Here is a 26,118-nt window from a genome sequence, read left to right as displayed (position 1 = left end):
CAATATTTGTATTTGCATGTGGCCCGCGGGCCGTAGTTTGAGGACCCCTGGACTCTGATCAATGCTTCTCTATCTCTGGATCTGTTTTCGTTGGAGATTTTCTTTTTTAAACTGGGCCCAGGAAGACATCTTAGGAGGGCTGTTTGGACTGTCATTGTTTAAGACACAAGCAACAGAGGCCCAAATGACAGTGGCTAAAACACGATCTCTCTGTCTCTCTCTGTCTCTCTGTCAAAACTGGGCTGAAGGAGCCTGCCTAACCTACTTGAGAAAAAATGAGCCCTTGAGTTGTTTACTTGTCTTTGCTTTGGCAATGAGGGGTCTCCCTGGTCTGCCTGCTGGCTCTCTGCCCTTGAACCCATAGGGGGTCTTGCTGGTAGGTGTGCCCTGCCCAGGTGTGAACAGCCCACGGCTTGTCCAGCATTCCAAGGAGCAGCCACTTGGAGGAGACCATATAAAGCTGCAGAGAAAACCCAGGCCTCTTAGACACTAACCAGCTTGATCCTTTATTTGTAAATGAGATACAACATCTGAGGGATCTTAAGACGTTGGGAGAAAACACACATCACAAAAGGGAAGATCCAAGTGGAGAAACTGAACACTTCACCCTGGAATAAGCAGAGATAATTCAGGGAAGAGAAGAAAACTCACTTTCGCCCGAGTTTGTTTCTTCAGGAGGATCTGAGAGACGGTCGTAGCCACCAGCAGACGTTGTGAAAGGGAGTAGTCAGAGGAGAAGGAATCATTCTTGAAAATGAGAAATATGATTGCATTTGAAAATTTCAATGAGTGGGCTGAGACATAAAACAGATATGGCCGATGATCAAGTTAGTAATCTGGCAGACAGACTTGAGGAAATCTTCCAGAATTGTAAGAGGCAAAGCAGGGAAATTAAAAAGAAAAAAAAAATGGAGACATAGAGGATAAATCCAGAAGTTCACAGCTCTGTAAAATGGGAATTTCAAAAGAGGAGAAGAGAAAGAAAGGAGTGGAGGGAAGAATAAAAGAAATGAGAAGTGCATTTTGCTGGACACCAGGGGAGACGAGTCTTCATATTGCATAGGGCCAGTTATGATGCGTAGCCACAGACATCAGGGGACATTTTAAAACTTTACAAAGAAACAGGCTACCCTACAGGTCTTCAAAAATAATGATTTTGAAAGTGGGAAACTAAAAAAGATTGAGAAGTCAGATGAGCACCACATTTGTCGTCCACTCAGATGCTGGAAGACAATGGAGATACGTCTTCTCTGTTAGGAGAATAAACGATTTTCAGTCTAGGGCTCCTTATATCACTAAACAAAATAAAGGTGTCCTTAGACATTCACAAACCCCAAAATTCACAATCCCTGCACTCCATATGAAAAAAGTATCCAAGGGTCTATGTCAGGGGTGGGCAACCTTTTTGTGAGTGCGTGCCAAAACCAGCAAAATCTCTGACTCAAAATTCTTCTGCGTGCCAACCCTAATTTTTTGAGAACATGTTACACCTACTTGATATCTCTTCAGGTGTACATATGTGAAGAACCTTGAAGAAATAATAAAATTCATTCGAGCGACAAAAATACAGTATATGATGATGAAAGATACATTTATTCTTTAATGTATACATGTTATGTAAAATTATTTATTTATCTAAGATGCACCTACACTGAATTTATCTGAAAAATAAAAAAGTCGATATGAAGAAAAAAATTGTAAATAGAAGATTATGAGAGAGGGTTTCGCGTGCCAGCAAAAGTTACTGGCGTGCCATGTTTGGCACATGTGCCAGGGGTTGCCCACCCCTGGTCTATTTTAATCTCCTGGAAAGAATCTGAGAAAGGGAATGGCAGACACGAGTTTGCGAGTAGCAGCTGGCAATTAGATGGGAGAGGCAGAGAATACTAGAAAGAAGCAGAGTGTGTACTGGCTCTGACTCCCGGACGATTCCTTTGAGCAGGAGAGGCCCAGTGAGTCAGTTCACATTTCCTCTGCCCGGGCCCTGCACCCCTAGCTCCTCGGTGGGTACTGTTACTTGGTCATGGTGTAAGGGCCATGGATTGGTTTTCATTTTTTATAGTCAACCTGTTGACAGTTCATAGCAGATTTAGTCCTCAATTCTAGAACAGAATCATGAGAAACTATAGCTAACACTGATTGGGATTTCTTATAGAACTTAGCATGAATCAACACATTTAATCTTCATGACAGTCTGATGAAGCAGAAGCTGTCATTACCCCCGTTTGTACCACTGAGGAAACTGGAACACAGAGAGGTTAAGTAACTTGCCCAAAGTTAGACAGTGAGAAATGGCAGAGATGGGATTTGAAATCAGACATACTAACTTCAGGGTCCACGAAGTAAAAATACTGTAACTATCATTCATGGGAGGGAAGGGGGAGAAGAGATAGGATAGAAGTCAGAGTAGCTACACTAATATCCTGCCTTCCAATATTAGGAATCATTCAATACCATCAAAAGTTGACAAATCTGCCCTAACCGGTTTAGCTCAATGGATAGAGCATCAGCCTGCAGACTCAAGGGTCCCAGGTTCGATTCTGGTCAAGGGCATGCACCTTGGTTGCAGACACATACCCAGTAGGGAGTGTGCAGGAGGCAGCTGATCGATGTTTCTCTCTCATTGATGTTTCTAACTCTCTATCCCTCTCCCGTCCTCTCTGTAAAAATAAACAATAAAATATATATTTTTAAAAAGTTGACAAATAAAGCTATAGAAGTAGGAATATTGTTAAAGGTAAACGTCACCATCAGAAAAACTAGAAAAGTCCAACCAAGAATTGACGCCACCGGGGAGTGGACCTGCGAGTACTCTGGTGAAAGACTTTGCATGTTATACTTTTGCTATAAAAAAAAAAAAAAGTTTTATCTTGTGCACATATTACTGAAATTACTAGTTCAATTTTTCAAAAGATAGTTCTCTAAATGTAGCGGGTCATCTTGACAATCCTGAGCAGAAGTTATGCATTTTGGAATGATTGTCACGGTGGAGCCTGGAGCCCACCTCCAGCAGCCTGCCCAGCCGGCCCTGCCTGCCCCAGTGCAGCCTCCCTCCCACTCCTGGGAAAAGCCTTCCACGTCAGAACCTTGGCCGACACCACATTCCAAAGGAAGCCCCCAGAGTCCTGGGCAATGGCTGTTTGCCCTTCCCCCGGAGTCCAAGGGTGATGGGGCCCTGGGAGAATCCCGAGGAGGAATTACTGACACAGCCCCGGGATTCACCACCGGGGGTGTTGGGGACATTTGTCACACCCTACCTAGGTCTGGCAGCATCCGCCAGCTCTCTGGGACACACTGTGGGGGTGGACTCACTCCAAATTTGGGGTGTCTTCGTGCTCACTCCTTGACTTCCCCCAGGGTCTGCCAGCCCACCCATTAATGCCAGGTTCCCAGAGCTGCCGCCTCTGCCCTAGGCCCCCAGGGTCCCCGCTCTGCCTTCCTCGCCACCTCTCTGTGGTTCTCGCTGTGAGTCATGGTGGGTGGCTGTGCTCCGCGCTATCTCGGAACCGGAGATCCCTTAATTCCCTCCAGCTGCGTCCTGCAGGGCTGAGGTCACTGTTCTGGCGCAAGAGGAAAGCAGGGAGTTTGTTGTGTCTTTGTTTCATTCAAATGGTTTGGATGATGACTCACTCCATTTCTTCTTTCTTCTATTTAAACCAGGGCACCGTCTGGGAGTCGTTTTTGATTAGAAGTTGACCTCAGAAATATGCTCGCATCATTTTGAAAGCATCTCCCAGCACCACAGAAACTGACACCACATGAGAAAGGACAGAGTGGAGGCAGCCCAGGCTGGGCGTGTGCGCTCCTGGCCTCCGCGGGGCCCGGGCCTTCCCACAGTGCTCTCGGGGCAGTGCTGGCCGGAATCCAGATTAGGACTCCGGATACAATACTGACCAGGGGCCAGCTGGGCATGGTGATGTCATCATCGCCATCGTCCATGACGGTAGCTAATATTACTGCGTACTTATCATGGAGCATGTGGTTCCTAAGGGAGTCACACGCACTGAGCCCATTTCATCCTCACAGCATCCTGTTTGAGCTGGGAGGTCAGGGTGGAAGGGCAATGCCCTTGACCCACTGGGTCAGGACTAGGTAGCGGGTCGAGTCAGAGATCTCATTAGGAGCACAGAGCCCATTGGCAAAGCCTGGTCAGGCCTGAGGGCAGAAGTGAACAGGTGAGCGTGTGGGAGGAGGTCAGAGGTGGTGAGCAGGGTGTCTGTGGGGTCAGAGGTCAGGGTTGATAGGAAAGGGGAGCAGGAGGTGGGCAGTTGGCTGCACCGAGGGGGCAGCCGAAAGCTGTGGTTGATCCAGGATGTGACCCCTGTCCACATTATTTGCTCCCCAGACCACGTGCGGGGATGGGCCAGGCATGAAGTGTCCATTTCCCAGCAGTCCACAGGCTTTTGGGAGAGACAGGGCTCAGAGAACCGGAGCGGGAGAAATTGCTTCCAGCCAGCGGGTTGGGGAGGCCGTGTTGGAGTTGGGTGGGTGGAGGGGAGCATCTGTGTGTTTAGGTGAGTTACACACCTGCATGTTAGGGCCCTGCTCTGTCAGCAGGGCTGTGAGCTGAGGGAAAGGGAATTCTAGAAAATCCAACCGGTAGGTTAGTATACAGTTAAGGTCTAACCGTAGTAGCAGCCATAATACCCGAAGAAAGCCAGGTATCCCTGCTCCTCCCCCTGGAACAGCTCACCGGATGGCGCCTCCTAGTGGCCTCTTGTGAGCCCTTTTGTGGGATGTTTGCGTATTGATAAACCATGTGTGTCATCAACGTATGTTTCCCAGGGCTGCCATAAATTGCCACAAACTGAGTGACCTAAGACGAAGACGTTTCTCTGTCCCCGTTCTGGAGGCAGCAGTTGGAAATCGAGGTGCTGCAGGTCCATGCTCCCTCCTCAGGCCCTCGGAGGAATCCTTCCTTGCTGTTCTGGCACCTGTGCCGTGGCTGTGGCAGCAAACTCCAGCCCCTGCCTCCGTCTTCACGTGGCTTCTCCGAGTCTGTCTGTTCCCCTCCCAATAGGGACACTTGTCATTGGGCTGAGGGCCCACCCCGATAATCCAGGATGATCTCACCTTGAGACCATTAACTTCGTTACATCCCCTGAGACGCTCTCCCCAAGTGAGGCAACATTCAGTTTCCTGGTGGACACCTTCCGAGGGGGCTCTGTGCAACCTCCATAGTCCATAGGTCTGTTTCCCCACTAAGTGGGAGCTTCTTGAGAATTGAAACTGAGCTCTGCCCCTTCTCTTCCCTCCTTTCCCTTCCCTTCCCTCCCCTCCCCTTCCCTTCCCTCCCTCCCCGCTTTCTTCCTCCCTTTCTCCCTCCCTCATTCATTCCACAAATTTGGAGGGAATGCCTACCATGATCCAGGCACAGTGCTAGGCCCTGGGGATACGGAAACAACCCCCACAGATCCCATACTGCCCTCACAGAGCCAACTTTGCAGTAGGGCAGGCTGACTCAGTACAGACAGAACCACCATTGCATATTGTGGGCAGAGCTGCAAGGCAACAAGGAGGGCCCAGACCGATAGGGTCAGGGCAGGTGGGCGGACCAGCTTTAACGGGGAGTCAGGGCAGGCTTCCCAGAAGATGGGACACACAGCTGGGCCCTGGAAGCTGAGGAGGACCAGATTGGAAGCTCCCCCTCCTCCCTTCTTAGCTGTGAGATCTTGGGCCAGTTGCTTCATCTCTCTGTGCCTCGGTTTCCCCCATGTGAACTGGTGATGGGAACAATATCACAGTCACAGAGGACTCAGTGAGTGAACCCACGGGGAGCCCTCAAAACTGCCGCGTTCCTATTACTTTGCCTTCGGCCCTCGGTCCAGGGACCTGACTCGGCCAGCAGGGCTGGGGTCTCCTCTGTCTTGCTGACTCAGCAGTTGGACTGTGGTCAGACTAAGGTTGTTCTGGGTGGCGTCCAGAGGAGGGTTAGGGAGGCCAGTGAGCTGCTCTTCCGTGGGTCCCGGGACAGCATCCCCAGCTGGGCCTCTAGGGGGCAGTGGGGCTCCATGGAGAGTCCCTAACTGGGTCTCCCAGAGGCTGGGAAATGCCCCTCACCTTAGAAAACGTGCCTCAGTGTTCGGCAGAAAGGCCGATTTCTGCACACATTTCGCCGTGGCTGGGCCCAGGGGCCGTACCGTTCATATTCAGATGTTTGGGGGCAACATGCTCATTGGGAAGGAAGTATTTAGTGTCACTGGAACAAAGGAATGCTTCTAAGCACGGAAGCCCACAGCTGTGCCCACTTAGGGGGCACCTTGGGGTCCCAGCGTCGCCCATCAGACTGGCTGGGAAAAGAAGCTGGATTCCTAGGGCTCCGGTTCACACGGAGAAGACGTGCATTTCCGCATTCGATCCAGGTCTCCGGGCCCCAAAAACACATCTCCTTGACCCGTCGTAGGGAGCATCTGCTTCCCCTCCCCTTGCTTGGCAATCAAGGGTACCCCCCTCCCCGCCCCAGTCCTAGGGCAGCACTGCAACCCCAGAGATCTAAGACTCATGGGAAGAGCCCCGCGTGGGCACATGGTTTGCCTCTGAGGGCAAAGAGAGGGTTATGAGCCTCTCTACCTTAGGCACCCACAGGATGGGTTCCATCCTAACGTTGCCAATTCATGCCACGCGGTCATCGGCAGGGCTCTTTCTCTAGAGCCTCCCACCTCTTCTGAAAAAATGGGAGACACGTCCTTGCTTGCAGGGGCTGAGATTCCTGGACACGATTCCAGTGGCATGATTTCTGGAACAGGTTAAGCATGGTGCCAGGCATATCACCGAGACTCACCGTACATGGCCTGCCACGCCTCCCTGCTCCCACCCACCCTGCCCGTTAGACTCCCTCCACCCTGACCAGCCCCTTCCTGGGTTCCATGGTTACTTAGCTCCTCTGTGCTTACTGTTTGGGGTCTGTCCTTCCTGCTGCCAGCTCCGCTGCTGTATCCAAAACACTGCTCTCGGCATATGTCAGCATCAACAAATATATGCGAAGGACATGAATGAATGGATGAATGAATGAATGAGAGCTCTTGTTGCAGTCAGCTGGGCCTCGGTTTCCCTAGCTGTGCAATGGGATGATGGTGTTAGAAGTAGCAGAGATTGCTCTGGGTGGATTCTGTGGGCAAACCTGTGGCCCAGGCACTCACAGATGTGACTTTATGTCCCTGGACACATGTCAAGGTTGTCCACAGCTTGATAGTGCAGCCAAGAGAATTGCTTCCCCTGCCCCGCCTGCGGCTCAGAGCACCACCAGTACATTCACACAGACTCAACCTACAAGGCCTGAGTGGGCCTCGGCACCAGGCTCTCTCACACCGGATCCTCCCAGAGGCCAGGCCGGGAGGTCCAGGTTGGGAGGAGGACCAGAGGCTCAGAGAAGTGGAGTCACTCTCCCGTGTGAGTAGCAGCATGGACCTGGGACTGTCTCAGCTATTCCTCCACTTAAAACAGCCAGGGGCCGTGAGTCGCCACGGGGAGAGGTGGCCCAGGGTGGGTGACAGAGCACCCCTGGTGACCAAGAGCAAGGCTTCTGAGGCGTGTGGATGGACGTGGGCATGAGTCCCGGCTTGGCAGCGTACCGGCTGAGTGGCCTCTGGCAGGTGACTTCACACCTTGTAAAATGGGGGTGATGACAGCCCCTTCCCCTGAGAGTTGTCTGTGAGACAATACCCAGCCCAGTAGATGGTCGTTAATGTGCTGAGTTCAAAGGAATCAAGCGAGATCAGCAGAATAACGGTCCCCATGATGTCCACACTCGAATCCTGAGAGCCTGTGAGTTTGTGTTATGTGGCCAGGGGGGCACTGAGGTTGTAGATGGAATTAAGGGTGCGAATCAGCTTATGGTAAGGAGACTGGCCGTGGCGGACCCCACGCAACCACAAGGGCCCTGAAGAGTGGAAGAGGGAGGCAGCGAGAAAGGCTCGACAGGCCATTGTTGGTTCTGAAGATGGAGGAAGGAAGGGGCCATGAGCCAAGGAGGGTGGGCAGCTCCAGAAGCTGGACAAGGCAGGGAAGTCCTAGAGGTTCCAGAAGGAACGCAGCCCTGCCAGAGCCTTGCTTGGAGCCCAGAGAGTCTTCTGGCCTCCCAAACTGTAAGGTGGTAACTTTTGAACCCCATGTCTGTGGCGATGTGTTAGAGCAGCTGTAAGAAACTCCCACAGGAGGGCCATGGGAGGGCAGTACTCCACCTGGGCCTCCCTCTCAAGAGCCGAGTTTGGCAAAATGAGGACAATCTCAGACCTGCTCCCAGTGAATTAAAGCTCATAGAATCATGGCCCTTTATAGATGAGAAGAGACCTCCAGGCTCATCTAGTTCAGCATTTCAGAGTGAGACGTCCCCAAATCGGTCCAGAACATGTGGGCCAGTCAGTTAGGAAAGTTGCATCAGCTCTCCATTTTTTAAACAGTCACAGCCTTCTTCAGCCTCTAGAGCAGCCGTGGGCAAACTACTGCTGCCGAGTTTGGCAAAATGAGGACAATCTCAGACCTGCTCCCAGTGAATTAAAGCTCATAGAATCATGGCCCTTTATAGATGAGAAGAGACCTCCAGGCTCATCTAGTTCAGCATTTCAGAGTGAGACGTCCCCAAATCGGTCCAGAACATGTGGGCCAGTCAGTTAGGAAAGTTGCATTGGCTCTCCATTTTTAAACAGTCACAGCCTTCTTCAGCCTCTTAGAGGAAGGCCCCACCCACAAGGAGCTGACCTTCGAGTCCAAAAGTTTGCCCACCCCTGGGCTAGAGGCTCTGAGAAGGCCCCGCCCACAAGGAGCTGACCGCATGGGGAAGAAAGACAGGGGACAGGTCACATACTAGGCAGGAGACAGCGGGTTAGGGATTGGGAGGGTGGCGGAGGGGTGACCAGTTAGCCATACGGCTGGGGGTGAATGAAGGCTGAATCCGGGGGTTCTGGGTTTGACAGTGGGGTAGATGGTGATGGCATTTTCTGAGGGGGGTTCTCAGGGGGAAACATTTTGCAGGCATGGGGGTAGCTGGTGAGTTCCATTCTCGGTGTGACCGCGTGGAGGGCCTCAGATACGGCCACACTGGGTTTCAGACCTGAGCCGGAGCCAAGGAACATGGGCATTGTTCGTCTCAGGATGGGAAGCACAGCTATGGGCGCCCATGGATGAGAAGACCAGGATCCGGGGCGGAGGCCCGGGGAGCTTCCACGTTAGCTGGAGAGGAGGGGGAGGGGTGGAAGCAGGGTGTCCTGGAACCCAAGAGCGAGGGCACAGGTTCACTGGAGAGAACTCGAGGGCCAAGCGCCACACAGTCTGGGGAGAGGGGTGGAGATGAACCCATTGATTCGGGCTCAGGGGGCACTGGAGACCTTGAGTTAGCCCAGTGGTGGGGGAGTGGGGCAGAGGCTGAGGGGGCAGCGGGAGGGGAGAAGGGACAACTCTTCTGAGCCTTGGCTGGGATGGTGGAGAGAGCAGGCCAGTGGCTGAAGGCAGCAGAGGGGTCAGGGGCTCTTTCTTTTTCACGGGGCTTTAAATCTGAGACCGACAGGGTCTGCTTCGAGCTTTAGAACCAGTTTGTCGACTGAGTGACTGGGTGGAGGAGGCGTGGAGACCAGCACACGCGCGGCCCATCAGCCTGTTGGAGCAGGGCTCACGGAGCATCCATCTGCTTCATGGAAATGCTGGTGGAAATATCTGTCTTAACTCAAGATGTAGAATATTCTGCAAGGTGGTATGTATTGAGATGAAATAGCAGAGCCTTTAGGGGACAGGCTGGGCTTGGGTCCTGGCTCCCTTCCAACAAGCTGTGTGACTCAGGCTGGTGACTTGACCCCTCTGTGTGTGACAGTCACTGCCAAAAACAGATTACCTACACACTCGGCAGCCTAAAGCAGCACCCATCTATGATCTCACAGTTGCTGTGAGCTGGGAACCCAAAAGCGGTTCCTTGCCTCCTCTGTCAGGGTTTCTCCTGGGGTTGCGATCAAGGTCTCAACTGAGGCTCAAGTGGGGCGGTATCCTCTTCCAGGCAAAATAAGCGCTGCCAGCAGGACTCAGTTCCCCCTGGGCGGTTGCCTGGGGGCCTCAGCACCTCACCGTCTGAAGGCAGAAGCTGCCCTGAGTTCCAAACAGAGTTTGTCAGGTAGGCAGGTGGGTGACTGTGTCTGGAACCCCGGGGAGGGGTCCAGGCCAATGGTATACATGCGGGACTCCTATGCACGTGGGTGGTATTTAAAGCCAAGAGAGGGATGAGATCGCCCAGGAAATGCCTGCAGATAGAAGAGAGGTCCACGGCTGGGTCTGGGGTGCTCCCCTGTTGGGGAGATGAGGAGAACCAGCAGCTGAGGGCGAGGAGGGGCCAGTGGGAAAGAAGAAGAACCAGAGCCAACAGGAACCACGTGAAGGACACACAGCAAGAAAGACGAATGGGAGCTGGTGTGACGTGACTGCTGACCAATCCAGGGGCAATGATGGACAATTGAACGTGGATTTAGCAGTGACCTGGGGGTCCTGGGTGATTCTGACGAGGTGGTGTCAGGAAGCTGATGGGAGTGACTCAGGAGAGAATGGGAGGGGATGGGCAGGGAGAAAGTGGGTACACAGCATGTCAGGGGGGTTCGCCATAAAGGAGAACAGAGCAATAAGGCCACAGCTGAAAGGGATTGTAGCGCCAACAATTATTGTTAAGGTAGAGATCATTGGATGTTTGTGTTGTGATTGGAATTATCTGTCATAGAAGGAAACATGGATGGGCAGAAGAGGGAGAAGCTGGAAGGTGTCTTGAGAATGAGAGAGGGGGTGGGTGGGGTGGCCTAAGGGAGCAGGGCAGTTACGGAGAATATCAGGAGGGAGGTGAAGCGGACCACCAGAGCCCGGATGCTGGTAGGGGCTCCCCAGTTCCCTCCTTATGAAATAGGAAGCAGGGCCATGGGGAGAGAGGGAGGGTGGTGGGAGGAGGCGCTGGGAGTTGAAGGGAAGGCATGAGTCATCTGGAAGAGTTGAGAGTAGCCGGACCAGTGGCAGGAGCCCATGCGTCATGGCGGTCATGGACGCACAGGGGTTGGTGGTGGTTTTCTGCAGCCACAGGCATGGGTGCAGGTGCGGAGGAGTTAGCGTTGGATTTAACCAGCTCGGGAGAGTGGCCAATGCTTGGCCGTGGGTTCTACACTGGGAAAGTGGAGGAGGGAACACGGCCAGTGAAAGGCTGTAGGGCAAGCATGGCACATCCGCAGCCCGCGGGCCGCATGCCTTGTTTATTTGGCCTGGGTTAGCTTTTGAGTTTGACGTGCTTGTTGTAGGGGCAAAGGTGTGTGGCCACAGGTGGGATGTGGAATGAATGGAGTCGGGGCTCGAGATAGGGAAGACGGCATCAAGAGTGGAGGGTCTGAGGTCGAGACCATGGAGGGGCTACAGTTATTGAGCATTTCAAGGTCTAGGGTAGTGATGGTGAACCTTTTGAGCTTGGCGTGTCAGCATTTTGAAAAACCCTAACTTAACTCTGGTGCTGTGTCACATATAGACATTTTTTGATATTTGCAACCATAGTAAAACAAAGACTTACATTTTTGATATTTATTTTATATATTTAAATGCCATTTAACAAAGAAAAATCAACCAAAAAATGAGTTTGCGTGTCACCTCTGACACGCGTGTCATAGGTTCGCCATCACTGGTCTAGGGCAATGGTTCCAGTGCTGACCCCAGGCCAAGAGCCTGGGCATCCCCGGGGCCGTGGCAGAAATGCAGGTTTCTACCTCCACCCCAACCTCCGGAGTCAGACCCCCTGCGGGCGGGGCCAGCAGTCTGGGTTTTTACCAGCCCCTCCGCTTTTCTGATACGTACTGTGATGTGAGAACCAGGGCTCTAGGGTCTGATGGCTGGTGGAGGAGGACAAAACTCACAGGACAAGAAGAATTTAAGAAACTGAGAAGCTGGGATGTGGCAAATGAAAGTGCCAAAAATTAAGACAGAACTAAGGCGAAAGAAAGAAAGAAAGAAAAAAAGAAAGAAAGAAAGAAAGAAAGAAAGAAAGAAAGAAAGAAAGAAAGAAAGAAAAATGATAAAGGAAAGCACAAAAATGTGCTTTCCCAGAAGCTAAAGTCACCAAGAAATGAGGACAATGGCCCTGGGGTAGAGAACAGTCTAGATGTGGCCAAAGGGAGCCAGGAGACGCCCACGTGGGGGCTCTGGGAGATGGGCAGCGGCCCCCAGGTCCACCGCTTAATCCCAGCACCCGGGGACCTGTTACCTGACAGCAGGGACTGGCAGGTGTGATTCCTAAGCTTCAGGTGGGAGGAGCGTCCTGGACCATCCAGGTGGGCCCAATGTATGCGAGGGCGGCCTGAGCGAGGGGCAGAGGGATGGGACGCCGGGAGCAAGAGTCGGGGAGTGATTTTGGGCTTTGCCAGGACATGGGTTCCCCCTGGACCTGCAGAAGGAGCACAGCCCTGCAGACACCGTGAGGATCGCCCAGTGAGACTGACCCGCAGAACCGTAAGCTAATGAATTTCTGTCCTAATTTATCAGCGGCCTGCGAGGGAAGCGGCCGCAGGAGTGTGGCGTTCAGTTAGAGCCCAAACAGCAGGCCGCCGTGGGAGCGGAAATTGAGGATGGGGAGGCGGGGGGGGATTGTTTATGTGGATATGAGATGCAGAGGCCAGAGAAGCAGCGTTTAGGGAATTGGGGGCAGAAAGTGGGGCCCGAAGAGCCTCATCGGGTCTATGAGTAGAAGACAAGTGGGGGTCCTAAGAGTTTGCTGTGAACAGGGGTAAAGGGCAAAAGGGGTCATCCCTGAGGGCGAGAGGGCGGGAAGGAGTGGAGTCTGGGACCCCCACTGCACAACCCTGAGGGGGTGCTGGCCACTGAGTAGGACACCCTGGGGAGGTGTCCACGGTGTTGAATTCAGAATGCCTTTTGCAAGGTCCGTGTGGGAGACAGCAGCCATGCCAGAGGGTGCAGGGCCCAGAGGGTGCACACCTGCAGGATAAAAGAGGGTGTGGGTTCGGGAGCCACGGCTGCAATGTATCTGGGAGGATGGTGGAGAGGACGGGTGGAGAGGAGCGAGCCGGGCGTTAACACAGTATAACGTGTCCGCAGAGGCTCACAGTCCTGTCGCTCACCTGGTCAAACAGACTCCCCCAAGTCTCAGTTGCTCCACATTTGGCTGGTAAGTGGCAGCTGGCCGGCTGCCCTCTCTCACCTGCCCCCAGGGGCTGCTGAGCCACAGCAGCGGCGTTTACAGGCAGGGGGGCCGCGGTGACCACAGGACGCCAGGGAGCAGCCAGCTGGCAGGCTCCGGTTCCAGGGCGCTCTGCCTTGGTCCTACCTGCGACAAGGCAGCTGGCTGCTTCCAGAGCCGGGCTGGGGTGCCCCGCGTGCCGTCGGCACTGAATAAACGGAGCCAGATGGGACCGAAGAAAGGACTCTCAAGGCAGGTGTTTGGCTTCAACAATGTGTTAAATATGAGGAAACGATTCATTTTCCATGCATTCCAGACGAACCCACCGCTCTCAGTGTCACTTGTGCGTATGAAACTTAGACACTTTTGTGCCTGGGACACAGTTCCTGAGGGCCTACTGTGTGCAGGGCCTGCGCATGTGGCACTGAGCAAAGGCAAGCACTGCCTGCCCCCTGCAATACAGGGTGGGAGACAGACCACAGGCGAGCAGTTGGCTATCCCAACAGGCGGAGCTGGTGTGTCCAGGAGCCTGCGGGGCAGGGGTAGGTCCCACATGCAGCTGCTGCTCAGGACGCTCTCTGAGGTTGAGGGGTTTGACTGGAGACCTGAAGAATGAGGGGGCCAGGTCTGTGAAGCCCTGGGGTCAGAGCATGTCAGAGACGGGTGGGGAAGGGCCTGGTCTGGGCAAGGAACAGAAGAGAGGCCCAGGTGTGGCCAGAGGTGGGTCTGGAGAGTGGTAGGCAAGGAAGATGGCCGCAAGTCTCGCCTGAAATCTGGATGGTTCTAAATGCACAGGGAAGGCCTGTGACCAGCAGACACTGAGGCTCTTGCTCTGTCTCAGACCCCAGAGGCTGAGCTGCCTGCTCCAGGTTTGGGGGGGGTGGGGGCGGGAAAGTGATGTTTGCAAGATGGCCAAACAGTTTTCTACTGTCCTTCTCTCACCCAGTACTGATTTCTTCCAGCTTTCATAAGGTATAATTGACCAAAAAATGTAAGTTATTTAAAGTGTACATTGTGATAAGCTGGTACAGAGATAAGATGTGAAACCATTTCCCCAGCTACGTAATTAACACATCCATTTCTTCACGTATTGATGTTTTCTTGTGTGTGGGAACATGTAGGTTGTACTCTTCGAAAATTTCCCTTGAACAATTGACCCTTGAACAACAGGGTTTGAGCTTATATGTGGATTTTTTTTCAATAAGTACTATAAATGTATTTTCTCTTCCTTATGGTTTTCTTAATAACTCTTGTCTCTAGCTTGCTTTATTGTAAAAATATGGTATGTGATACGTATAATAAACAAAATATGTGTCATCGATTGTATGTTACCAGTAAGGCTTCTAGTCAACAGAAAGCTATTCGTAAAATTTTGGAGTCAGATTTTGGATTGCATGGGGTCAGCACACCTCACCCCCTCGTTGTTCAAGCGTTAAGTGTATACAGTAGTGTTGTCAACTGTGGCCACCATGTTATACGTTAGATTCTCAGAACTTATCCATCTTATAGCTAAATGCGCGTGCCCTTTTACCAACCTCTCCCAATCCCCGGGAACCACTTTTCTACCGTTTCTATGAGTTTGACTCTCCCCACTCAGATTCCATACATAAATGGAGTCCACACATTTTCTCTGAGTTCCTGTTTTCATTACCTTGGGATGTTGACATAGAAATGGGATTGTGGGTCCTATTATAGTTCTATTTTTAATTTTTTGAGGAACCTCCATATTGTTTTCCATATTGACTGTACCCATTTACATTCCTACCTCCTTGCCAACACTTAGCTCTTGTCTTTTTGATAACAGGCACCCTATCAGCTATGAGGTGATATTTCATTGTGGTTTTGATTTGCATTTCCCTGCTGATTGGTGAAGTCGAGCATGTGTTTGTATACCTATTAGCCATTTGTATGTCTTCTTTGGGAAAATGTCTACTCAGTTCTTCTGCTCATTTTTTATAAAAACCAAATTGTTTGTTTGTTTTGCTATTGAGTTATGAGTTCTTTATATATTTTGGATATTAACCCCTTGTCAGATTTGCAAATATTTTCTCCTGTTTTAAAGGTTGCCTTTTCACTTAGCTGGTTTCCTTTGCTGTGCAGAAGCTTTTTTAGTTTGATGTGGCCCTACTTGTTGACTTTTTTTTTGCTTTTGTGGCCTGTGCTTTTGGTGTTAATTTAAAAAATAATCATTGCCAAGACTAATGTCCAGAAGGTTACCTATGTTTTGTTCTGGGATGTTCATGGTTTCAGGTCTTATGTTTAAGTCTTCAATCCATTTTGAACTGAGTTTTGTGTGTGGTGTGGGATGGGGGGCCCAGTTTCCCCACAACCATTTAGTGAAAAGATTATCCTTCCTCATCATATAACCTTGCTCCTTTGTCAGAAATTAACTGACCATATATGCATGAGTTTATATCTGGTTACTAGGGATGAGCTGGGGGAAATAGGGAGATTTTGGTCAAAAGGTACAAACTTACAGCTATGAGAACAATGAGCTCTGGAAACCTAATGCATATTTGAAAGTTGCTAAGAGTATAGATCTCAAATGCCTCACCACACACACACACACACACAGACAAAGGTAACTATGTGAGCTGATATGTGGCTTGATTTTGGTAATTATTCTACAATTTTTACATGTTGTATACCGTAAATATATACACTTTCTATTTGTCTATTATACCTTAGTAAATTTGGGGGGAGGGAGATGAATGCAAAGGGAAATTATTGGAAGTCCTTAAGCATAGGTGTGATGTGAGTTTTCTTTAGGCTCAACCTGGTGGCTGTGAGGACAGGAGGGAACCCGGACGGCAAAGGGCCACTCTGTCGTCCAGGCAGGAGATAAAGGTGGTCCAGTGAGCCTGAGGCAAGGAGGTGTGACTTCAGAGGTGGACCCGCCAAGACGTGTTGATGTGTGGGGCCTGGGGACAGCAAGCGAGCCAGGGTCACATCCAGGTTATTGACTAAGCAACTGCTCAGATGGTGTTGCCATAAAAAGGCTGTGCTTGGAGGGTGGGGTGAGGAGACTGGGAATTTGGAAGGTTGAGGTCCCCTTGAGCTAGAAATGGCTTATGGCCATCAAGAAGTCACACAGGAGGGGCCTGAGTGTGCAGAATGTATATGTGGAGTGTAGGTAAGACTGCCCTGCAGATGCTTTTACTGAAGGCTGCCCTGATGACATGAGGGGCAGGGGGCCAGCAGCAGTGTGTTCTAGGGGCACTCTGTGGGAAGTTTCATCAGCTTCTCACAGAGGTTGTGATCTCCTCCCTCTCTGCTAATAATAATCCTATATAATAAAAGCATAATATGCTAAATGTTTGGTCAGCCTGTCAGCCGTTCATCAAAGTGTAATATGCTAATGATATGCTAAAGCCGCTCAACCGCTCACTATGACGTGCACTGACCACCAGGGGGCAGACGCTCGAACTGGTAGGTTAACTCGCTGCTGGGGTCCGGCCATGGAGCCCTCCTGAAGTCCCTCCCTAACTGGATAACCTCCCACATCCCTCCCTGGCCCCGACTGTGTACTGGTGAGGTCCCTCGGCCTGGCCTGTGCCCTCTTGCAATCTGGGACCCCTTGGGGGATGTCGGAGAACTGGTTTCAGCCTGATTCCGTAGGCCAGGCTGAGGGACCCCACTGGTGCATGAATTCATGCAACAGGCCTCTAGTAATAATCTAATCAAATAATAGACAAACAGGATAATTGACCATACCTTCGCTACGCCTCTCATTGGCTAATCAGCGTGATATGCAAATTAACCGCCAACAAAGATGATGGTTAATTTGCATATGTAGGCTCCAAGTGGCGGGGCTAAGACTGAAGGTGAGCCAGACCCGCGAAGATGGAAGGCAGCTCCGGCCGGAGCGAAGGCCTGGGTCCCGGGTGCCGGAGGAAAACTGGTGCCGGCAGCCAGGAGAGGGGAAGACCTATTGCATGAATCTCTTCGTGCAACAGGACTCTAGTAATAATAATAAAAGGTTAAGATCAGGTTGTCACTGTACTTTCTGTCTGGAGTTCTGTGCTGAGCTTCAGAGTTTAAAATTTCTAGGAAAGCAAGAATATCCGGAAATCCTGGCACAGGGCAGGGATTTTCATCTCTTGGGGGAAACTGCAGTTTCCCCACGACCATTTAGTGAAAAGATTACCCTTCCCTCATCGAGTAACCTTCTCCTTTGTCATAAATGAGCTGACCATGTGTGCATGGGTTTATTTCCCATGAGGGAGGGGTGCGGGGGAGACAGTTTAAAGTGGGAAGCCCTTTCTGCAGACGGTTTGGTCCAACCCCATTCATCTTTATACCATAAAATGGCATAACGTTGACAGCAAACTCGTCTCATGTAGCTCCTCACAGCTACCAAGGTTCCTCAAGCCAAAGAAACAACTTCACTTCCATTTCATTTGGCCCCTGTGGTCTGTGCCTTCTTCTCCCCGATATTTCACATTCAACCAACTCCTGCAAAAACCCAGTTTCTTTCCAGTTGATGAACCTGAACAGGCTGTGAGGAGACAGCGTTTTGTTTTCTCCCCTAGATCTCATTACTTCTGAGCCCCCCTGGTTGCTAACCCAGTGTCTATCAGCTAGATCCACACTCCACTGCACTATGGCTGCCCGGAGCGAGGAGGGACAGTCACAGGTTTGCAAAGTCGCCCAGGGCCGAGAGGTTTCCCTTTCCGATCAGGATTTGAAAATTGGATAAGCTCACATTTTCGTCTTGGAGGATCTGGTTAGAAAAATTCAATACCTATTGTCAGAGCTCTGAATCTTTCCCTGAGATGTCGGGACAGGAGGTACAGCTCTGGGTGAGTCTTAACTCTGTTTGCTAAACCATGGCGATTGTATCAATTGTTAACGTTTGTTACAAAGCATCCCATATCTGGGAGGTGGGACTGTGCTTACCCTCGTTTTCTATCTGGGGAAACAAGGCACGGGCTGAATTTGATTGCGTTTACCCAGCGTGGCTCACACAGAAATGGTGAACAGCTGTATCTTTTTATCCTTGTTTTCTGTTTAAGATGGTTCTGGGCTTCTATTCAGGAAAAGGGGTAAAAAGTTTTCAGAAAGCGAGTTAACTTCAAGAAAATCAGTTGTGTGCAGCCACAGCAGAAACCGTAAGGGGCCTAGTGGCCTCTAGGTAACGGTTTTTTGTGGGGCTCCTGTCTACATAAGCAATTTGAGGCACCCTCAGATAGGTGTCTCAGCGCCGTTCTGGTGGGCCAGTCTCCCATGATCCCACGGGGAAAAAAGGAAAAGGACTTAGGGGCTGGCCATCAGGGGCAGTCTGCTCACCAGGAGCCTCTTCTGGAAACTGGTCTGGACCCTTTAGGTGCAGGTTCTGGAGCTCTTTGGGGCATCTGGTTGACCTGGTGCCCTGACGGAAAGAAGTGGGAGCCAGCTGGTCCCTGTCACCAGAGGGCATTTCAAGGTCGACGCTTCCAGCAGCAGCACCTATGCATGGCCCTGTATGTGTGTGGGGCCCCGCGCATATGGTGATGCTGGCTGCAGGCCCTGGGAGGAGGCTTGGAAAATCCCCAAGGAGGCATCCCAAGAGCAGGGGTGAGTGGTCCCTGAGGCAGGGGCCTGGGGCTTACGGGTAGCACTGAGAGTGGAATGAAGGCTGAACAATATTGTTAAGACTTAAACAGCAACAACTTCCAAACCTCTTAGGTGTTGTCGCTATAAGGTGAGGGCAGAGGGCATAGTTGTAAGCCAGCTATAAAGTTCTAGTATTTGTAATATCTAATTGTAAAATTCTGTTTGTGGGTTGATGATAAAGGGTACCCCCCTTTTTTTTTAAACTTGGAATTTTGTAAGATGTTTAAGCAGAGATCTGCTTTTGCGTTCTGAGTGGCCAGCTCAGCCCCGTTGGCTGTAAATGCTCTGGGAGCCCCCATGAGGTGTGAAGTGAATGGTTAGACGTTATAAACCTAACTTATCTGGGTGCTCCTTCTAGAGGCCTAGGGACGCTGGCGATGGCAGGGCCACGGGGGACAAGGGAATCTGACAAATGCAGGTGACCGCATGGCTCCACAGTGTCGGGCAGGTGGCTTCTGCGCCCCAGTGGGAGGAGTGAAGTGAATGGTTCCCCCTCAGAGGGCCGAGATGAGGAGTAAACATATGCACGGTGTGTGTACCCCAAAAAGGCTCCCTGCTGTGTGAACTCAACACAGAAAGGGGATTCTTGAGCAGCCTGTCTCTCCAGAGAAACGAGACTCCAAAGTAGCTGGTGCTTTCAACTCTTTTATTGCTAAACTATCATGATACAAGCCGTATAAAAATACTTTACAGATAGCAAAAATAAACTACATTAAACTGGAGATTAAGAACGTCTTGCATAGGAATGTGATGTATTCAAACTCCTTTAACAGTCGATGTTCAAAACCTAAGCCTGCCAGCAGCACCGGGTGGAGAGACGTGGATCGCGAGGAAGTCAGGCGGACATTCTCAGCCCTCCCTCCCCTCGGAGGGCCGCGGAGGCCACGGGGGTAAGTGAGGTTCTGCCCATGTGTTCAGGATGCTAAGCTCGGCCACCCGCAGCCAATCAGAATGCTGGAAGCACCTCCTCTCCTGGAAGCAGCATCATTTGCATCCAGTTCATGCAAACCCTGAAGAGGCAGGTGTTCATTCTCCTCGGGCAACAGCTGCGTCAGGCAGAATTCGACCTTTCCCCCGGCACCCAGCACCCGGCACCCCGGCTCCGCCTTGGGAGGGACTTGCTCGGGGAGCACCTCTAGCTCACCAGCACCAGAGAAGTTTGCTTTTGAACAAACTGAGTTAAGACAGTGATGTTGGCTATAACTCGGGGACTCGGGAAAGCTGGGGGGATGGGTGCCTGCCATCCCAGCTTCCCTTTTGCTTACGTATTTAGCGGGGATGCAGGAAAACACGCACGTTGGTCGGTGGGGCTCCGTGGGCCTGAATGCCCACGTCTCAAGCTTGGAAGACACCAGGTCAAGGTGTGTTGGGTGCCTGCTAGAGTGCTGCCCTTCCAAGAATATACGTTCAGGAACGTCTATCGCCCTGCTTGCCAAGAATGTCACCATCCCCTGCTTCTTGTTTTCCATTTTGAACTATAGAAAGCACTTGGGAAGTGTCTTTTGACATGAAAATAAACAAATTCTGCCTCGCTCTCGTCCAGAGTGACAATCAGAACACATTGGCTTCCGATCTGTCTCAATGGGGCAGCCTCGACCTCGGCCGAGGTGACGGCAGCAGGAAAAGCACCCCAGCGCTTCCCAGCTCTTAGAAGGAGCCAGGCACGTCATCAGAGGCCGTGTCCTCTGCATCGTGTGTGTGCGGGGTCATCTACCGGGATTCAGTCAGCTCTGTAAACATTAGCCTGCACTTGGCGTTCTGTGAACACGGGTGCTTCCGGAATCCCCTTACAACACAGGCAGGTGTTTGATACCATCTACTTACTGGGGGATCTAAACACTTTACAATGCAGTTCCCCTCGGTGACAAGATCGAGGCTCAGAGCTGGAGTCAGGCAGCGCTGGTCTCAAGCAAGACAGGTGGTTCCTTCTGCCACAAAGCCACTCCCCCTTTCTCCAGAGATGCTTCTGCCTGGGAGACAGGCGACTAACAGGCTCTGAGGTGGGGTTTTGTCTTGTTTCCTGGAATGATTAACACCTTTTCAAGAATACATCATTTCTCTTAGGGGGCAAAAATCAACATAGGTGTTAAAAGGTACACTGGAAAAAGACTTTTGACCATTTATAAATATTCTTCTAATTCCAACCGGGGTGCACTATGTTGAGGACAGATAAAAAGCATAAAAATACAGATAAGAAAATAAAATTTAATGACATACTAATTAATTTGGATCGCTATTATATATTATCAAGCAGCAGTATTTTTGTACAACGCGGGAAGACTGGCAAACTTTGGAGACAGACTACATTCAGCAACACGGTAGGTCTCTGCTAGAAGTGCTACCTGTCGCACTGACCTTGAAGGTAGCAAGTGCAAACGTCCACCTCACCGAGGTCCTTCTAACACATGGGCAACACACACCCCTTCACCACGTAGACGTCCCTGCTTTCTCCTTCTCTTAGAGGACATGGCGGCCTCTTCACATCCTGAAAGTAGTTCGTGAGCAATTACTCTTGGCAAAATTTCCTCCGGCATCTGTAACTGACAAAACTTTCTCCGTAGCTGTCGGCTCCTAATAGCATGTTTGCTTGCCTATTTATGTCTCAAAACGAATGTCCTTGCTTCTCTTTCCTTTGCTGTCTGGCATCGTTGTTTCGTGGAAATGCTTCCTATAATATCCAGCTAAGATGTCTTAGAAAAAGAGAGTTTGTGTGTGTAAAACACACACACACACACACACATACACACACACACACGTGTACATACAGGGGTCTGAACTCACAGGAGGCCCTTGCCACTAACATGGTTAGAAGATGGATGGAAAATGCATTAGTCCTTTTTCTCCCCATGCTCAGGGAAGCTGCGCGACTTTGCTACAATAGCAGGAAGGCACTTGGGTAAGACATTCAGATAACCGAGGAAAGGCCAAATTTCCTCATGTGCAAAAGAAGTGGCTCCTGGCCAGGTCCACGAGAGCACGTCACTCGCCGCACACTCAAACGCTTCCCGGTGAAGTCAGCGTTGCTGGCGAGAAAGGTCTTTGGGTAGAGCTGCTTGTGGAAGGATCTCTATTAGGAAGAATTCTGCATCCCCGAAGCTTTGCAGCAGCGGTCGCCTTCTTACTGGCATTCTGTTTCAAAGGATTTTTGCTAAACTTTGTGCTTGGGTGGGTGGAAGCCTGGGCCTCTGCCCTTGGGTCAAAGGTTATCTTGAGCAAAAGGTGATAGACAGGAGGGTGCAAAGGCCCAACCTGGGCATTCTGTCCTCTCTCTGGGGCACCAAACACACGGGCCACAGTCACGAAGTCCTGCGCTCCGGGCCCGGCTCCCGGGGAGGTGTGACCTCTGGGGAACCTCGATGAGAAAGCCAGCACTGAGAAAACCCACAGGGGACCCCCGCCTGCCGTGATCCCCTCTACCTAGCGGACTTGATCTGAAATCTCTGGAGCACAGCCTCTCGCAGAGCCAGGCATACACTCACTGTCGGTTACTAGGGAAGCCACTGAGTGGCTGAGAACGAACCCCCGGCATGTCCTGGGGTGTCTGCAGGAAATGCAAACAAAATACATCTTTATGATAAAAACTCACCTGCTAAGAACTTTGAGAGTTTTGTTGGCAAAATTGCACCAAAGGAGGGAGGTGCTGGAGGACCCTGGATGTGCTCAGGGGAGAGAAACGAGGGGGCGGGGCCACGCATACCTAAGGGTGCACCATGGGTGGGCCTGCCCTACTCAGATGAGTCCTGGGCTGGAGGAGGCAGCTGTGCAGAAAGGTCTTTGGGGCTGAGCGGGGCTTTCAATAGGTTCAGGTCAAAATAACCAATGACCTTCAGGGCCAGATCCTGAGCTTGCGGGTCCCACTTGGAGTCTAGGCCAGAAAGAGGGAATTTGGCCCTTTCCCCCTGCTTTGGGGAGCCCACTCACTCAGGCCTGCCAACTGCCTCTTTTCACAACCACTTCACAAAAATACCTGTGCTTTTTTTTGGGGGGGGGGAGTTCCTTTAGCCCTGTGCCATTCCTTCTGAAAATGCAATGCACATGCGTAGGGTTCTCTTAACGCCTTGATGGGAAAGCACTCTGGCTGTTAGGAAGAAAGCACGGGACGTTACAGAGCCCTTAGGTTGTGGCTGCAGCCAGGGCGCTCACTCTGCAGCCCGGGTCACCTTCTCCAGTCGGGGGCGCGCTGCAGGGCGGGAGCTGCTGGCCAGGGCGGCGCCACCTCCAGCCACCTCGGCCAGCCTTACACAGCAGGGAAAACGCATACATGTCATAACTTAACTCCAAGAAGTTCTAACGGAGGATCTTGTCGGGGCCAGGCAGTTTTGCTTCCGGATGAGAATTTAAGAATTCGCGTTAGCCGTGGCCCCGCTGTGGCACACCCGGGCGGCCCTCAGGACGGCGGGCTGGCCTCTGTTTCTCCAGGCTGTGAGCTGGACGCTCGGGCCACGTTCCTTTGCCTGTTCCGTTCGGGAACGCCTCTCCTCCGGAAGGTGCGGAGCTGGGAAAATGAGTCGAGGACGGGGGTTTAACCACAGGGCCGCGCCTTCCATCCCCCACCAGCCGTGCGGTCCGGCGTGCTGTCTTGATCAGAATTTGGTTTTGGTCAGCAGGCACTTCAGGTTTGGACGGGACACCATTAAAGTCCACCGAGATGCTCTTTGGGATTTAAGACAAAAAAAAAAAAAAAGCAAAAGCCAGAGCGTCCTCGCTGTGTTTCAGGAGAGAGGTGGCGAGCTCCTGGACCAGTCGGCTGCCTGCCAGGAGGAGCGCTGCCCGCTGGGACTCCGGGCGGGCGGGACCCTCAGGAAGACAGGAGGGGTGTGGAGGGCTCTGAGGGGACAGGTACTGAAGGCGTCTTGCTAATGGCGGCTTCTACGTCTGATTTCTGGTGGGAGGGCCTGAAAACTCCTTCCTGATGATTTCGTTAACTACAACAGAAAAGAGAGAGTAGGGGCGAGTGAGAGGCACCAACACACAGATCAGACTCACTTTCTAGAGCCAAAGACAGTCGGCTTTTTTTTTTTTTTTCAAAACACATTTTTGTTCTCTGCAATAATAGGTTTGACAGTTTTTAACATACAAAATGCCTTCCTATGGATTTGTTGGGGAAAGTTGTCTAAATGGTAACTTTAGAAAAATCATGGTAGAAAGGGAGTTGGTTCTTGTGGCAGATTTTCAGTACGTTTCTCTCCTTCTGTCTTTTAATTTTTATCTTTTTAAAAATATTTTTATTGATTTCAGAGAGGAAGGGAGAGGGAGAGAGCGATAGAAACATTAATAATGAGAGAGAATCATTGACCGGCTGCCTCCTGCATGCCTCACACTTGGACCAAGCCTGCAACCTGGGCATGTGCCCTGCCTGGGGATCGAACCGTGACCTCCTGGTTATAGGCTGATGCTCCACTGAGCCTTGTCCATGGCCTAGCTTCCCTCTGTTTATTTAATGCGCTGTAGGCTCTCTATTGCACACCAAACTCCTTCCTTTAACATGAAATCCAGGAAATACCTATTACATGACTTAAACACAGTCCCTTGACCCACAGCATGTACAGCCCCCCAAAGAGGCCTTTAAAAGGACAGTGCGGGGAACACCACAGACAGACTGGCCACCAATGTACACATCATCTCTTTCAGCACAACCAGGAACCCGCCCCACATGGCCAGGCTTATCAAGTAGAAGGCGGCCTCTTCCCCCAGGACACAGCACCAGCTCTCCTCTCCTGTTTGGGCCACTTATCGAGGACACTACTTCCTGGAATCAAGGCAGTGAGGTCTTAGAAGAGTGGGCCTTGTGAAAAGCTTCCTTTGGCATTCTTAGAAAGAAGACCCTGCCCATCAATGCGGCCGAACAGGGTGTGACCTGCCCCAGGGGTGTGCACACCTTTGGGCAGGCAGTTGAGCGGTCCCATCACAGGTACATGAACCTCCCTGTCCTTGTTCTGACACTGAGTCCTTCCCACAGCCGAGTCTCCTATCTTCTCATCTCAGCCTCACCCACAGTTAGAGACGGAAAACTGGAAGTAAGGGCTCACTGTGGAGATTTGCTCAAAGTCTCTCCCTGTTCAAGTTGGGTCCTCCTAGGTCCAGGGATGAGCCTGCAACACCCGAAATAGGAGGAGAGCGATGTACACTGCTTTAGGGCTGGACAAGTCCAGCGTGACTCAGCTCCCTCACAAAACTGGCTGCCGTGTGACTTGACCTCTCTGCCTCAGTTTTCTCATCTGTAAAGTGGGGATCATAACTGTGTGTGCCCTTTGGGGTGGATGCGAGGCGCTATGGACATACAAACTCCTTGCACCGGCCTGGTGAAGGGGGTTCTGTCGCCGGTGGCTGCGATGGCTAGCGATACCCCCGCACTTTGTGGGGGTGCTGGGCTCAATGCTTTCTTTTGCACCAGTAACCAGTCCGGCACGGCTCGCTATTCTGCAGAGGGATGCCGAGAGCACATGCGAGGCGAGAGTCCAGGCTTCAGAGCCTGCCAGCCAGGGTTAGCATCTTGCCTCTGCCACTCCCTGTTTGCTGAACCCTGCCCGAGTGACGGAAGTACTTTGTGCCTCAGTTTCCCCATCTGTAAACTTTATATAAAAATGTTACCTTCCTCTGAGGGCTGTTGAGGAGCTTGAGGTGATACAAGTGACAGTTACCACAGTGGCCAGTGCCTAGCAGGTATTGGTTTGTAGAGTAATATGTATGTACGTGACATGTATGTACATATTCAAATATGATCCATGTATGTTCATGCATGCAAATGTACATTAGAATAACATCCATGTCCAGTGTGGAAAGGGGTCCATGCGTGGGAACTCAGAGGATGAATGGGCAGATTCAGCTAACCAGCATTAACTGGGCACCTACTATGTGCCAGGTACCAGGGGAATTCTGGGAGCCTTACACCAGGTACCAATGGCGAATGGCTGCCCCAGCCCTGCCCCTCGAGAGCCCTGCGGGGCCTGGTGAGCCAGGGCCTTTGTGAGGCCCCACGAAAGTCTGGTGCCAGGGGGCAGGGGGTCAGCGCAGCTTCAGCGAAGCTTTTCAAAGCCCGGATTCTGAAGGGCTTCCTGTTTTCTCAACCTAGGAAACGAGAGGAGTCGATCCTCACTGGGAACTTTCCACCGCCTTGGCTTCTGAAAATAGCCAGTGGGCAGAGCCACTGGCATCAGGGCGCTCAGCAAGGGCCGGCTCCCTGGTCAGAACCCGGGGCTGGGGGGGGCCAGGGCAGCGGGTGGACACAAGCTGCTTTCCTTCCTGCTGGCTGCAAGACTCAGGTAAAAGCCCAGTTGCCTCTGGAACATGCAGGAGCCGGTGCACTTACTTTGACGGCCCGCCCTTGGGGGCAGGAGGTGGCCGGGCAGTGAGGCCCACGCAAACCCCACGAAACCTCCTGGGGAAGACCC

At 51.6% G+C, this 26,118-nt stretch overlaps 1 protein-coding gene and 1 long non-coding RNA gene across 2 annotated transcripts in view; one reads left to right on the top strand and one right to left on the bottom strand.

The window, feature by feature from the left end:
- The first annotated feature begins 1,946 nt into the window (after nt 1-1,946).
- On the top strand, nt 1,947-10,315 carry LOC107182305. The gene is made up of 3 exons (XR_001513024.1): nt 1,947-1,956; nt 8,814-8,820; nt 10,284-10,315. It is a non-coding gene; the product is annotated as an uncharacterized LOC107182305 (long non-coding RNA).
- Nucleotides 10,316-19,354: 9,039 nt separating this feature from the next.
- NFATC2 (nuclear factor of activated T-cells, cytoplasmic, calcineurin-dependent 2) overlaps nt 19,355-26,118 on the bottom strand; it is a 147,935-nt gene continuing 141,171 nt past the window's right edge. The window contains exon 11 of the mRNA XM_006758787.2: nt 19,355-23,652. The gene's annotated coding sequence lies outside the window, so the exon portion shown is untranslated. The remainder of the gene's footprint in view (nt 23,653-26,118) is intronic.

Source organism: Myotis davidii, unplaced genomic scaffold (assembly GCF_000327345.1).
Source record: "Myotis davidii unplaced genomic scaffold, ASM32734v1 scaffold935, whole genome shotgun sequence".
NCBI classification, from domain to species: Eukaryota; Metazoa; Chordata; class Mammalia; order Chiroptera; family Vespertilionidae; genus Myotis; species Myotis davidii.
The sequence above is the reverse complement of the archived record's forward strand: the minus strand, read 5'-3'. Positions and strand labels throughout refer to the sequence as shown.